This window comes from Hordeum vulgare, chromosome 4H (genome assembly GCF_904849725.1).
Source record: "Hordeum vulgare subsp. vulgare chromosome 4H, MorexV3_pseudomolecules_assembly, whole genome shotgun sequence".
In the NCBI taxonomy this organism is placed as follows: domain Eukaryota; kingdom Viridiplantae; phylum Streptophyta; class Magnoliopsida; order Poales; family Poaceae; genus Hordeum; species Hordeum vulgare.
This window is the reverse complement of record NC_058521.1, coordinates 160,169,520-160,182,619: the sequence shown is the minus strand read 5'-3', so window position 1 is coordinate 160,182,619 and position 13,100 is coordinate 160,169,520.

The window sequence follows — 13,100 nt, the reverse complement described above, 5'->3', positions numbered from 1 at the left end:
AACAGCACCAAAACCCTCTCTATATATAGGAGGAGGGGAGGGGGTGAGCCACCCCTAGGGTTCCCACCCTAGGTGGTGCGGCAACCCCCCAGATGGGAGGTGCGGCGGCCAGGGCAGGGAGAGGGGGTGGCGCACCCCTAGGTGGGCCTTAGGCCCACCAGCGCCTAGGGTTTGCCCCCCTTCCACCTCTTGCGCCTTGGGCCTCTTTGTGGGAGGTGCACCAGCCCACTTTGGGCTGGTTTCCCTCCACCTTTTGGCCCACGCTGCCTCTTGGGGCTGGTGGCCCCTCCTGGTGGACCCCCGGGACCATTTCCGGTGGTCCCGGTACGCTACCTGGGACGCCCGAAGCATTTACGGTGTCCAAACCCATCCATCCTATATATCAATCTTTACCTCCGGACCTTTCCGGAGCTCCTCGTGACGTCCGAGATCTCATGCGGGACCCCGAACATCCTTCGGTAACCTCGTATAACAATTCCCTATAACCCTAGCGTCATCGAACCTTAAGTGTGTAGACCCTACGGGTTCGGGAGGCATGTAGACATGACCGAGACACTCTCCGGCCAATAACCATCAGCGGGATCTGGATACCCATGGTGGTTCGCACATGTTCCACGATGATCTCATCGGATGAACCACGATGTCAAGGATTCAATCAATCCCGCATACAATTCCCTTTGTGTATCGGTATGGAACTTGCCCGAGATTCGATCGTCGGTATGCCTATACCTTGTTCAATCTCATTACAGGTAAGTCTCTTTACTCGTTCCGTAGCACGTCATCCTGTGACTAACTCCTTAGTCACATTGAGCTCATGATGATGTTCTACCGAGTGGGCCCAGAGATACCTCTCCGTCACACGGAGTGACAAATCCCGATCTCGATTCGTACCAACCCAACAGACACTTTCAGAGGTACCCGTAGTGCACCTTTATAGTCACCCAGTTACGTTGTGACGTTTGATACACCCAAAGCACTCCTACGGTATCCGGGAGTTGCACAATCTCACGGTCGAAGGAAAAGACACTTGACATTAGAAAAGATTTAGCATACGAACAACATGATCTAGTGCTATGCTTAGGATTGGGTCTTGTCCATCACATCATTCTCTCAATGATGTGATCCCGTTATAAATGACATCTAGTGCCCATGATCAGGAAACCATGATCATCTATTGATCAACGAGCTAGCCAACTAGAGGCTTGCTAGGGACACATTGTGACCTATTTATTCACACATGTATTACGGTTCCCTGTTAATACAATTATAACATGAACAATAGACGATTATCATGAAGAAGGAAATATGATAATAACCATTTTATTATTGCCTCTAGGGCATATTTCCAATAGTCTCGCACTTGCACTAGAGTCAATAATCTAGTTACATTGTGATGTATCGAACACCCGTAGCATTATGGTGTTGATCATGTTTTGCTCGAGTAAGAGGTTTAGTCAATGGGTCTGCAACATTCAGATCCGTGTGTACTTTAAAATATCTATTACTCCACTCTGGACATGGTCCTGGATGGAGTTGTAGCGGTGTTTGATGTGCTTGGTCTTCCGGTGAAACCTAGTCTCCTTGGCTATGGCAATGGCCCGAGTGTTATCACAGAAGAGTGTCATTGGACTCGACGCGCTTGGAACCACTCCAAGGTCGGTGATGAGCTCCTTCATCCAAATTCCTTCATGAGCCCCTTCTGAAGCAGCTATGTACTCCGCTTCACATGTAGATGCTACCACGACTTCTTGCTTGCTGCTGCACGAGCTCACTGCCTCACCATTCGAAACATACACGTATCCGGTCTGTGACTTAGAGTCATCCGGATCTGTGTCGAAGCTAGCATCGACGTAACCCTTTACGATGAGCTCTTCGTCACCTCCATAAATGAGAAACATCTCCTTAGTCCTCTTCAGGTACTTAAGGATATTCTTGACCACTGTCCAGTGTTCCATACCGGGATCACTTTGGTACCTCCCTACCAAACTTATGGTAAGGTTTATATCAGGTCTCGTACTCAACATGGCATACATTAGAGAGCCTACGGCTGAAGCATAGGGGACAGTACTCATCTTCTCTCTATCTGCTGCCGTGGTCGGTGACTGAGTCTTACTCAATCTCATACCTTGCAAAACTGGCAAGAACCCCTTCTTTGAGTTTTCCATATTGATCTTCTTCAATATCTTGTCAAGGTATGTACTTTGTGAAAGACCTATGAGGCGTCTTGACTTATCTCTATAGATCTTGATGCCTAATATGTATGCAGGTTCTCCAAGGTCCTTCATTGAAAAACTCTTGTTCAAATAGGCCTTTATGCTCTCCAACAACTCTATGTTATTCCCCATCAATAATATGTCATCCACATACAGTATGAGGAAAGCTACAGAGCTCTCACTTTCTTGTACAGACAGGCTTCTCCATAAACCTGTATGAACCCAAATGCTTTAATAACCTCATTAAAGAGAATGTTCCAACTCCGAGATACTTTCACGAGCCCATAGATGGAGCGCTGGAGCTTGCACACTTTGTTAGCACCCTTAGGGTCGACAAAACCTTCTGGTTGCATCATATACAACTCTTCCTTAATATTCCCGTTAAGGAACGCTGTTTTGACGTCCATTTGCCAAATTTCACAATCATGAAATGCGGCAATTGCTAACATGATTTGGAGTGACTTCAACTTCGCTACGAGAGAGAAAGTCTCCTCGTAGTCAATTCGTTGAATTTGTCGAAAACCCTTTGCGACAAGTCAAGCTTTATAAACGGTCACATTTCCGTTGCATGAGTCTTCTTCTTGAAGATCCATTTATTTTCCATGGCTCGCCGATCATCGGGCAAGTCCACCAAAGTCCATACTTTGTTCTCATACATGGATCCTATCTCAGATTTCATAGCCTCAAGCCATTTGTTGGAATCCGGGCGCGCCATTGCTTCTTCATAGTTCGAAGGTTCACCGTTGTCTAACAACATGATTACCATCACCGGGTTGCCGTACCACTCTCGTGCGGAGCATACCCTTGTGGACCTTCGCGGTTCAGTAGCAACTTGATCCGAAGCTTCATGATCATCATCATTAACTTCCTCTATAGTTGGCGTAGGCGCCACAAGAACAATTTCCTGCGCTGCGCTACTTTTCGGTTCAGGAGGGGGTGTAATTACCTCATCAAGTTCTACTTTCCTCCCACTTGCTTCTTTTGAGAGAAACTCTTTCTCTAGAAAGGATCCGTTCTAGGCAACAAAGGTTTTACCTTCGGATCTAAGATAGAAGGTATACCCAATAGTTTCCTTAGGGTATCCTATGAATACGCATTTCTCCATTTTGGGTTCGAGCTTCTTTGGTTGAAGTTTCTTCACATAAGCATCACAGCCCCAAACTTTAAGAAACGACAACTTAGGTTTCTTGCCAAACCATAGTTCATACGGTGTCGTCTCAACGGATTTAGATGGTGACCAATTTAAAGTGAATGCTACAGTTTCTAATGCATATCCCCAAAATGATAGCGGTAGGTCGGTAAGAGACATCATAGATCGTACCATATCTATTAAAGTGCGATTACGATGTTCAGACACTCCGTTGCGTTGTGGTGTGCCACGCGGCGTCAGTTGTGAAACAATTCCACACTTCCTTAGGTGTGTGCCAAACTCGTGACTCAAATATTCTCCTCCACGATCAGATCATAGACACTTAATTTTTCTGTCACGTTGATTCTCAACCTCACTCTGAAATTCCTTGAACTTTTCAAACGTCTCAGATTTGTGCTTCATCAAGTAGATATACCCATACCTACTCAAATCATCGGTAAGAGTGAGAACATAACGTTAGCCACCACGAGCTTCAGCGTTCATTGGGCCACACACATCAGTATGTATTATTTCCAATAAGTCGGTCGCTCTCTCCATTATTCCTGAGAATGGAGTCTTAGTCATCTTGCCCATGAGGCACGGTTCGCATGTGTCAAATGATTCAAAGTCAAGAGACTATAATAGTCCATCAGTACAAAGTTTCTTCATGCGCTTAACACCGATATGACCAAGGCGGCAGTGCCACAAGTATGTGGGACTATCATTATCGACTTTACATATTTTGGTACTCACACTATGAATATGTGTAACATCACGATCGAGATTCATCAAGAATAAACCATTCACCAGCGGAGCATGACCATAAAACATATCACTCATATAAATAGAACAACCATTATTCTCTGACTTAAATGAGTAGCCGTCTCGCATTAAGCAAGACCCTGATACAATATTCATGCTTAAAGCTGGTACTAAATAAAAATTATTAAGGTTTAAAACTAATCCTGACAGTAGATGTAGAGGCAGCGTGCCGACGACGATCACATCGACCTTGGAGCCATTCCCGACGCGCATCGTCACCTCGTCTTTGGCTAGTCTCCGCTTATTCCGCAGTTCCTACTTTGAGTTGCAAATGTGAGCAACAACACCGGTATCAAATACCCACGAGCTACTACGAGCGCTGGTAAGGTACACATCAATAACATGTATATCACATATACCTTTAACGTTGCCGGCCTTCTTGTCCGCTAAGTACTTGGGGCAGTTCTGCTTCCAGTGACCTTTTCCCTTGCAATAGAAGCACTCAGTCTGAGTCTTGGGTCCATTCTTTTTCTTCTTCCTGGTATCTGGCTTACCGGGCGCGGCAACGGCTTTGCCGTCTTTCTTGAAGTTCTTCTTACCCTTGCCCTTCTTAAAACTGTTGGTCTTATTGACCATCAACACTTGATGCTCTTTCTTGATTTCTACTTCTGCAGGCTTGAGCATCGAGTACAACTCGGGAATTGTCTTCTCCATCCCTTGCATGTTGTAGTTCAGCACAAAACCTTTGTAGCTTGGTGGGAGAGACCGGAGGATTCTGTCAATTATAGCATCATCCGGAAGTTCGACTCCAAGTGAAGTCAGATGACCGTGTAACCCAGACATTTTGAGTATGTGCTCACTGACAGAACTGTTCTCCTCCATCTTACAACTAAAGAACTTGTCGGAGACTTCATATCTCTCGATACGGGCATGAGCTTGAAAAACTAGTTTCAGCACTTGGAACATCTCATATGCACTCTGTTGCTCAAAATGCCTTTGGAGCCTCGTTTCCAAATTGTATAACATGCCACACCTAACCAGAGAGTAGTCATCACTCCGCGTTTGCCACACATTCAGAATGTCCTGGGCTGCTGCGGGAGCAGGAGGGTCACCTAGCGGCGCATCAAGGACATAAGACTTTTTAGGTGCTTCAAGGATGAGCTTCAAGTTGCGGACCCAGTCCACATAGTTCCTACCATCATCTTTCAGCTTGTTTTTCTCTAGGAATGCGTCGAAATTGAGGTTGACGTTGGCCATCTACAATATTTATAAAGACAACTTTTAGACTAAGTTCATTTAATCAAATTAAGTATGAACTCCCACTTAAATCGACATCCCTCTAGTCATCTAAGTGATACATGATCCATGTTGACTAACCCGTGTCCGATCATCACGTGAGACGGACTAGTCGTCATGGTGAGCAACTTCATACTGATCGTATTCAACCATACGACTCATGTTCGAACTTTCGGTCTATTGTATTCGAGGTCATGTCTGTACATGCTAAGCTCGTCGAGTCAACCTAAGTGTTTCGCGTGTGTAAATCTGGCTTACACCCGTTGTATGCGAATGTTAGAACCTATCACACCCGATCATCACATGGTGCTTCGAGACAACGATCCTTCTCAATGGTGCACACTTAGGGGAATACGTTCTCGAAATTTTTAAGAGGGATCATCTTATTATGCTACTGTCGTTCTAAGCAATAAGATGAAAAAGATGATAAACATCACATGCAATCATATAGTGACATGATATGGCCATTATCATCTTTGCTCTTTTGATCTCCATCTTCAGGCATCGCATGATCATCATCGTCACCGGCGTGACACCATGATCTCCATCATCGTGTCTCCGTGAAGTCGTCACGCCAACTACTACTACCACTACTACTATAGCTAACCGTTAGCAATGAAGTCAAAGTAGTAAACACTTGGCGTTGCATATCATACAATAAATTAAGACAACTCATATGGCTCCTATCGGTTGTCATACTCATCGACATGCAAGTCATGAATCCTACTAAAATAATATGATCATCTCATACATCACACATGCAACATCACAACTTTGGCCATATCACATCACATGTCAAACCCTGCAAAAACAAGTTAGACGTCCTCTAATTGTTGTTGCAAGTTTTACGTGGCTTATTTGGGTTTATAGCAAGAACGCCATCTTACCTACGTGACAGCCACAATGATGATATGCCAAAGCTATTTACCTTTCATAAGGACCCTTTTCATCAAACCCAATCCGACTAGAGTGGGAGAGACAGACACCCGCTAGCCACCTTTATGCACAGTGTGCATGTCTGTCGGTGGAACCTCTCTCACGTAAGCGTACGTGTAAGGTCGGTCCGGGCTGCTTCATCCCACAATACCGCCGGAAAAGAATAAGACTAGTAGAGGCAAGCAATTGACAAATCATCGCCCACAACCTTTTGTGTTCTACTCGTGCATAGAATCTACGCATAGAAAACCTAGCTCAGATGCCACTGTTGGGTAACGTAGCATAAATTCTAAATTTCCCTGCGCCATATTCAGATCTTCCTATGGAGAGACCAGCAACGAGAGAGGGGTGAGTGCATCTTCATACCTTTGAAGATAGCTAAGCGAAAGCGCTGCTAGAACGCGGTTGATGGAGTCGTACTCGCGGCGATTCAGATCGCGGTGTGATTCCGATCTAGTACCAAACCACGGCACCTCCACGTTCAACACACGTGCAGCACGGCGATGTGTCCCGCACCTTGATCCAGGAAGGAGGAGAGAGAGGTTGGGGAAGATCTCCGGCAGCAGGACGGTGTGGTGGCGATGGAGAGACGAGGTCTCCCGGCAGGGCTTTGCCAAGCATCGTGGGAGAGGAGGAAGGAGGGGAGCAGGGCTGCGCCGAGGGAGAGGGGAAACTATGTGCAAAACAGCCACAAAACCCTCTCTATATATAGGAGGAGGGGAGGGGGGTGTGCCACCCCTAGGGTTCCCACCCTAGGTGGTGCGTCAGCCCCCCAGATGGGAGGTGCGGCGACCAGGGCACGGAGAGGGGGTGGTGCACCCCGAGGTGGGCCTTAGAGCCACTAGCGCCTAGGGTTTGCCCCCCTTCCACCTCCTGCGCCTTGGGCCTCTTTGTGGGAGGCGCACCAGCCCACTTTGGGCTGGTTGCCCTCCACCTTTTGGCCCACGCTGCCTCTTGGGGCTGGTGGCCCCTCCTGGTGGACCCCCGGGACAATTTCCGGTGGTCCCGGTGGTCCCGGTACGCTACGAGTGACGCCCAAAACATTTCCGGTGTTCAAACCCATCCATCCTATATATCAATCTTTACCTCCGGACCATTCCGGAGCTCCTCGTGTCGTCCGGTATCTCATGCGGGACTCCGGACATCCTTCGGTAACCTCTTATAACAATTCCTCATAACCCTAGCATCATCGAACCTTAAGTGTGTAGACCCTACGAGTTCGGGAGGCATGTAGACATGACCGAGACACTCCCCGGCCAATAACCATCAGCGGGATCTGGATACCCATGGTGGTTCCCACATGTTCCACGATGATCTTAACGGATGAACCATGATGTCAAGGATTCAATCAATGTCGTATACAATTCCCTTTGTGTGTCGGTATAGAACTTGCTCGAGATTCGATCGTGGGTATGCCTATACCTTGTTCAATCTCGTTACCGGTAAGTCTCTTTACTCGTTCCGTAGCACTTCATCCTGTGACTAACTCCTTAGTCACATTGAGCTCATGATGATGTTCTACCGAGTGGGCCCAGAGATACCTCTCCGTCACACGGAGTGACAAATCCCGATCTCGATTCGTACCAACCAAACATACACTTTCATAGGTACCCGTAGTGCACCTTTATAATCACCCAGTTACGTTGTGATGTTTGATACACCCAAAGCACTCCTACGCTATCTGGGAGTTGCACAATCTCACGGTTGAAGGAAAAGACACTTGACATTAGAAAAGCTTTAGCATACGAACAACACGATCTGGTGCTATGCTTAGGATTGGATCTTGTTCATCACATCATTCTCTCAATGATGTGATCCCGTTATCAATGACATCTAATGCCCATGATCAGGAAACCATCATCATCAATTGATCAACGAGCTAGCCAACTAGAGGCTTTCTAGGGACACGTTGTGATCTATTTATTCACACATGTATTACGTTTCCATGTTAATACAATTATAGCATGAACAATAGAGGATTATCATGAACAAGGAAATATGATAATAACCATTTTATTATTGCCTCTAGGGCATATTTCCAACATGTAATTGATGAGTTATGCGTGCGCAGGTTTCACTTTGTTCTACCAATCATTATGGTTGATGATGGAGTAGTAATTGTCTTGGGTTCGCTACGTAAAGACCGTGCACACTTGGCTTCGGTTACTAAAATTCTTCAGAAGTAAGTTCAATCATTATCGCACCATATCGACAACTTTCTTTCATTTCCTGATATCAAGTAATCTTTTTCTTTGTCGTGCAGGGTTTGGAAAAAAGTTCACCAAGAAAGCTAAAGGTGAATGGAACAAGGAGCTGCGATTTTCCTTCTCCCAAGTAAGCAGTACTAGATAGTTTCGTGCATGTGTCATTCATTCTAGTTTCAATGCCATTATCATGCTTGATTATTATTTTGACTGAACTCTATTCTCGTAAAGTAATGTTTGAGGCAGGAATCCGGGAATAACTTATGTGGATTCTTCGTTTGCGAGTGGATTCACCAGACGACCTGTGAGGAGGGCGGGTGTTTTAAAAAACTTGAAGTACGTAAACAATATTCACATTTTTATTTTATTACCATCAACTGTTTTAAGTTTCATTCATATATATACTTATTGACCCCCTTCTGTAAATTAGATTGCGTGGAAGCGGTATGCACTCCTACAAACTGATCGAATACGAGCAACTCAAGAGGAGTTGGCGGGATTCTTTGTTGAGCATGTCATACCATCAGACGGGGAATATCATGTGGATTTCCATACCGATTTTGGTCGATAGATATTTGATAGTTAGGGATCGCAAGAGTTGTTATATATTGTATATATGCATGATCGTGTACTATATGTAGTAGCGTCGAGTTATTCGACCAAGCACGGAGAAAGAGAGGCCACTTCTCTCTATATATGTTCATGACGATGTTGTGTAATTAATGGTTCCTTCATTTGCTTACTGGCTAGCGTCGAGTTATCTCTATATGTATAGTAGCTACCATCGATCAAGCACGGAGAAAGAGAGGTCACTTCTCTCTATATGTTGTAGCTAGCTAAGACAATATGAAACCCCTAATAAAACCCTCCAAAACCCCACCCCCCTTTCAAAAAACAAAACCCCAGGGCGTGCAAGCAGCTGACGCGTGGCTGCCTTTTGGTGCGGGTTGGTGTTACCAACCGGGACTAAAGGTGCTCCTTCCTGGGCGCCCCACAACGGCTACATGGAGCTCATTTAGTTCCGGTTCGTAAGCCAACTGGGACTAAAAGTAATGGGAATTAATCCCAATTACTTTGTCCCGGCTGGAGAACCGGGACTAAAGCCCCTTTGAAACCGGGACTAAAGCCTCTTTTTCTACTAGGTGATTGATCTCCTATACTTGTGGATCATGAGATACTTAGTGAGGTTTGAATGACAAAAATAGGAGACCATACTTGCGCAGTCACTTGCCTCCCCTGGCTGGGCCAGGCTCGGGGCGAGGGCGGCGCATGCATGCGGCATGCGTGTGAATTGTCTAATGCGTTACAGGGGTACAACCTCCTTTTGCCGTTTTATCTTTTGATGTCTTCTTAGATAATTCAATTATTTCTTGTTCGATAGGTATAGTATTTAGAATTGAAGTCGATTTGAGATAGTGATTGCAACACAATAGTGCCTCTGGTCCTAATATATATACTACCACCCGTCACGTCCAAAGACACATCGAAAACACATAGGGTTTTACCTCCTCTTATAACTTGCACCGTTATTGTTTTCTACTCTATCCCGTACACCATTGCACATCGGTGTGCAGGAGAGAAGGTCTCCAAAACTCTTTAGTCTTGCAATCCAACTCATAGAGAGGAGGAATTAGGTTTTCGGAAAGCGCTCTGCACGACTACTCAACTTCATCATCATCGGCCGTCTTCCATCCATGTTAAAAGGTGCTACTCATTATCGTCTCTATCGCCGTGAACATCTAGTTGATTTGGCTGCACCGATGGCTGAAGTTAGACGTATATAGGGATATATGGATTGGCAGTGACATATGATGAATGCTAAAATCATGAAACTTAGTAGCGAGTGTGTATATTGCTAGCTAACTAATGGTTGGGGCGCACCCTTGTTGTGCCGCCTGAGAGGAAGCTGGGGCGGTGTCAGCTTGGGTGCGCCCCTTTCACTTTCTTATTTGTACAAACATGGCTTGCTATAAATAATCCTTTTGGGTAGCATTTGTAAATGCAAGTCTTGTTGATGAACAATCCCAATATTATTTTGTACCACAAAACAAACCACCGAATATATGTATCGCTTGTTTCCAACTATTGCACTTGCTTAATCAATTCATGGCCTCATTCATGCCGTCGCTCGGGCCGATCGGTGTCACCATGCCCCTCGACAACTTGGTGAGCAGGAGCAGCCCATACTTATAGACAAACATTCGGACCTTCACATCCCTGGATGGCCAGGAGATCAGCGAAATTCATATGCTATGTAGCTGCTTTGGGCACTAGAAGAAGCCATTGTTTCACAAGAATTGACGAGGAGAGTCATTGGGATTAAAATCTGAACTATATGATACATGAGAATTCAAAGGAGAAGATTTACAAAAGTTGTACAAACAACAACATTAACATGAGAGTGCGAGTGATACTAAAATTTTAAAGTCATTTCTATTACTAAATGCCTTCAACCACCGAGAAGTAATGATTTTGCATCTAGCGCATTCATGTTTTGAAGTACCATGTGAATGTCTAAGTACCTGAGATTGAAACGTCCAAAATGATATTCACACTATACATTGATAATAAGACATAAATTCAAAAGACACAATGATGGAAAATTAGAGAGACCAAAATTCAATTTTACACACTAATCTCCTAAGACAGCTATAGATCAAATGAACAATAATATGAAACCATAACATAAAAAGTGTATGTAAACAAAGCTAAAACTCCAGTGACTTCTCATCATGCGATTGCAAACAGGTAAACCATGTTATTCTCATCAGAAGTAATTATATTGATAACTTAATTAAAATAATAAGTGAGAGTAGCCACACCTTCCGCTCATGAACTGGTCAAGCTGCTGCTGGAGGTTGCAGGGGAAGACCTCGAGCGCGAGGGACAGACGCCCCTTGGCTGCGGCGCAACAGCGCGTGAGCTTGCTTAAGATCTCGAGCTCGAGGACGCGGTCGTCGGGATTGGGCACGAGCTCGGCCTCGCAAGGTAGACGACCCTGGCAGATGCTCATGGCAGCTAGAAACGTAGATTGTATATTTTATGAAATAACAAAAATATTAACTACTTGTTGATTTTATTTTAAACATCCAGATCAACTAAAAGACTACATATGCCTTGTGTACACACTACACACCACGAGCGTTGAAAACGTAATGTGCAAGTTTAAGCACGTAGAACATCAGGTTGCTAATTTGATCAACAAATATCCAAAGAATATTGATGATAACTTCATTTGGTAGTTAAATAGAGCAAAAAGGCTCACCGCTGAGGTTTTCTTGGAGCCATTTGGAGTTATTGGTGCTGAGATAGCATGGATCATGTTGAGGCAGGAGATAATGATATCTAAACATTTGCGTTGTAAACTGTTTGTCAGCAATTGAGATGTTTAGTGAGGTTAGATGGAAAAGGAAGTGTAAATAGAACAAATTTTATGAACTGGGTTGTAAATGATGAACAATGAGCATTGGGAGTAAAACTAACAGTAATTGGATTTGACTTGTAGAATACAAGTTGAGCACATAAAGCAAAGGATGAGAATCTAATCTTGCTTGATTAGGAAACAATTATATGCTTAACTAAAAGCATTGAAGCTGCAAGGTAAGGTATTTCACCTATTTGTTTTTTTGTACATGCATGAAAAATGAAGTCTAGGTAAATAAAAAGTAGGTTGTGAAGTTATCTAATAAACTGAAGTATTGTATGGAACCCGTTTAATTTGTGCATCTGAATTATGAACATTCATTCACAGTGTGTACCATGATGTACAAAAGTAGGAATACAATGTCAAATATGGCTTATTTGGAACAACATGCAAAGGCACCCGAAAAGCAAGATAATGGGCAAGGAGGAGACTTGCGCTTGTTTGAAGGTGACCATGGAAGACTTGTCACAAAGAAATATAATAACCAAAATGTCATTCAAATTGTCAGGCCCAATGCCATAGCCTTCACACCTCTTAATGCATGTGTGACATCTAATCGAACAAAACAAGCTAGTTCTCGTTACAATATCAAGAAGGCAAATAAAATGTTGGAAAGCTACATGTTTCAGCCATCAATTACAACAGGGTTGTTTGGATCACACTCGAAAGAATCTATGTATGTTGCCCGAGCACTTTCATCACTACACCTCAGGCACTAGTAGAAAAGAGGGCTTAGGTCCAGGGCCTGAAATCTCATTAGTCCCGGTTCACTCACGAACCGGGACCTATGGGGGCAACGGTCCCGGTTCATGTGGCCAGGGCGCCGGCCGGGCGTCCTGGGCCATTGGTCCTGGTTCATCTCACCCCTTTGGTCCCGGTTCCAGACACGAACCGAGACCAATAGGCCTCGCTCCTGGTGGCAACCGTTCGTATCCCCCCTTTAGTCCCGGTTGGTGGCTCAACCTGGGACTAAGGAGTGGTGGCAACCGTTTGTATTCCCCTTTAGTCCCGGTTGGTGGCTCAACCCGGGACTAAAGGTCCAAACGGTTCGCCTCCCGCGTCGATTCGAGCGATGAAAAGCACGAACCGAAGCAGAGTTTTGCCATTTCTCTGTTTCTTCTTCTCTCTCGCTCTCC